This window comes from Castanea sativa, chromosome 5 (assembly GCF_040712315.1).
Source record: "Castanea sativa cultivar Marrone di Chiusa Pesio chromosome 5, ASM4071231v1".
Classification (NCBI taxonomy): Eukaryota; Viridiplantae; Streptophyta; class Magnoliopsida; order Fagales; family Fagaceae; genus Castanea; species Castanea sativa.
In genome coordinates this window covers 12,197,545-12,200,898 of record NC_134017.1, presented here as the reverse complement: position 1 = coordinate 12,200,898, position 3,354 = coordinate 12,197,545, and positions in this window count along the sequence as shown.

The following is a 3,354-nucleotide window of genomic DNA, read 5'->3' as shown; positions in this document are numbered from 1 at the left end:
TGAGCTTGAGATTATTCAAGCTAATGCCAAAGTGAATTGTGTTGCTTCAAAGAAACTTGATGAGGTGCTTGCCTATCAAAAGCCCTCTTCCGATAGAAGTGGCTTAGGATATACCGGAGAAAGTAGCTCAAGCGCCAATGTGTCTAAGGAAATGAAGTTTGTTAAAGCCAAAGAACTGATGGTTGCAACTCCTCGTGTTGAGAATGTGAAAGTTGAGAAGAAACCAAATGTGGTTACTTAAAAGATTGTGACAAAGCCTTAAAATCCAATTATGGCCAAGCCCAAGGCAAAAGGGAAGTCTCTTCCGAAGTCACAAAGAGGTCCTCAAACTCAACATTTTTGCCCTCATTGTGGAGTCCAAGGACATACAAGGCCAAATTGCCACAAGCTTCAAGCATTGAAGAATGAGGGTTCTCAAAGGCTAAGAGGACAAGGAAAGGGTAAGGGGAACCACAATCAATCAAAAAGGCAAGAAGTAGATCCCGGTATTGGTGATGTGATGAAGATGATAGACACCATCACTTCTTGTTTGGCAAACTTCACCCTAAGGTTTAAGAATCATAACCCAAGTACCCAATCCTCTAAGGATATCACCCCAAACGCACGTGTCGTGTGGGTGAAGAAGGGTACTCATGCATAAGCATTATAACATGTCCATGCATTAATTCTTTCGATATGGTGTGACAATGTTGGTTGTTTGGTTATGTTTTCTTCATTCTAGGATGTTTTTACCGTTTTTGTTGTTTAAACGCTTTGAATGTTTGTTTTTTTCTTTTTGATCAATCTTTACTTGTTTTGGGTCAAAAATCCAAAAACACATAAAAAGTAGAAAATCTAAAAAGTTTGATTGGTATTATTGTGTATTGTCACACGCATGTTTAACCTTGTACTTCCGTACTAATGGCTTTGTGCATTTACGAGCTTAGCTTGCTCTTTATGCACTTGTATCTTTATAGGAAAAATCTTGACATCTATGTAACTGTTGTAAATAGGTCTTCAAACTTGTCATGAATGATTAGTCAATAGTTTTGTTGATCTTAAGACATGCATAGACTTGTGCCTATATATCTTCCCACTCTTTTATGTTTTTGCTTAAAGACCTCAACCAATGTCAAATCTCAAAAAGAGATAATGAGCTGCAAAAGTCGTCGCACATACTAGTATTTGATTAGGAAAAAGGGAAAGCGACTTGTATTGAAAATGTATGGTGCCTAAAAGCCAAAGGCTTACTCTCAAAATTGAAATATCAAAAATTTCAAGCATCGATCTCAAAAAGAGATGTATTGTTCTAAAATGATCAAATGCTATAAAATGTAATAAGCCAAATGAAAAGCTTCAAAGTTATGTAATCAAGTTTTTGTGGGAGGTCATATATGCTCATTTCATTAATTGAGATTGGTCACTCTACTTAGTGTTAATTGTGTATGTCTTGGTTGAATTGATCATTGAAGCTTCATATTAGACTAAGGATTGTCTCACATTTGATACCCACACACATCACGCATATCTATGTTCAATGACTGCCTTATTCATTTGTGTGATTGTACTTGATTAAATGTGTTGTACATACTCAAGTATATATTGATCAAACACAAAAATATTTTTGAGTATTTTAGTTGTTTTTGGAAGTATTTTGTTTCAAAAATTTTCACAAAAATCCAAAAAAATTCAACTTTGCCTTTTGGCGACTCACTCGCGAGTCGCGAGGCTTTAGTCGTGAGCTTACACAAAAGGTTTCGCGACTCCTTAGCGAGTAAGAGTTCCAGTTGTGAAAAACACTTAGAAAATTTTTCAAAAATTTATGGGTTTTTGTCATTTTCATAACTACTTCACGAGAAGAAGTCTAGTCGTGAGGTTACTCAGAAAGGTTCGCGACTTACTAGCAAGTGGAAGTCCCAGTCGCAAAAAAGACTTAGACAAAATTTTCAAAATTTTGTACAAGGGTTTTTGGCGACTTGCTCGCGAGTCATATGAGTCGCGAAAAATGCGTGTTTTGCACAAATAAGGTTAAATCTTAGACAATTTTTCAAAAACTTTTCAATCTCTCTCACATCACGTGCATAATCCTTTGTCTTCTCCACCTCTCCCTCTCCCAAAACCGCCATTCTCACTCACAAAACCTTCATTTTCTTCTTCAATCCTCAATCAATCATTAAGAAAAGGTATGGTTTTTCATTTATTTTCACTTTATTTCAAGTTACTAGCCCTAGTTTTCTTGGATTTGTTGTTTATATTGAGATGTTGAGATATGATTGTTGAATATGGGTTTTTGATGTTTTTGTTGAGTTTTATATATGGGTTTTGTTGGGTTTCATAGTATAATGCTAGTTTTACATGTTTATACTACATGCTCAAGCATTTTGCTATTTTTTGTGTTGTGTTGTTCATACCATGTTGGCAATAAAATGTCTTTTAGATGTTTTTCTGTGTATTTTTGGACTCCATTGAGTACAAATATTGTGGGGATAATAATGTTTCTTTGTTTTTGAAACATCAAATGATTATGTGTTTTCACACATTGCCCCTTACATGTTTTCATGCCCTAGTTTGCACACTTTTGCATATGATGCACACACACACACACCCTTTGACATGTTGAGTGAATAATGTCAATGATTCCATCATGTTGTGATGTTTAGCATCTTCACATGTCAATTTTTTTTAATTACTCTTTAAATTATAGTTTTTAGGGTTTTAATTTGAAGTTTATTCTTTGGTACTAACTTGTTACTAATCAAGTTTGTTACCAGCTATTGTGCTCTGCTTTGTGGAATTTGTTGCTCTGTTTTTGTAAATGGCTCCACAAAAAACTACTGCTCAACGTGGTGACAAGAGGAAACGCATGGACAATAACCAATTTTGCTCCACTCAACATTTTGAGCGATATAACCATCACTTTGAAAGGCTCCGATAATTCAAGAGAGATTTGTGAACTTTGCTGACCTCAAGGAATCCTTTATCCCTAGCTGTTTTGAAGAACATGGCTGGGAAAAGCTCTTTGGTGATCTCCCTAGGGTTTGTGAACCACTGATCCGGGAATTCTATGCAAATGCCACACTAAGAGAAGATTACATAGACTGTTGAGTTAGAGGTCATGAGTTCGTCTTGATGTAGGGGACATTAATGGTATCCTTGGACATGGAGACCTGAAGAGTTCATTCCTTTCAAGGACAGGATGATACTTCTAGAAACGGTACAATCCCATATTGATGGCACCAGGGAAGGAAAATGCCTCAACACAACCACCTTCCCTCCGGATTTGAGATGTCTTGCCTATATCATGATGTTCAACTTGTATCTGGTAAAGAAGTTGACCACCATCAACAATGCTATAGCCATCTTCCTCATAGAGCT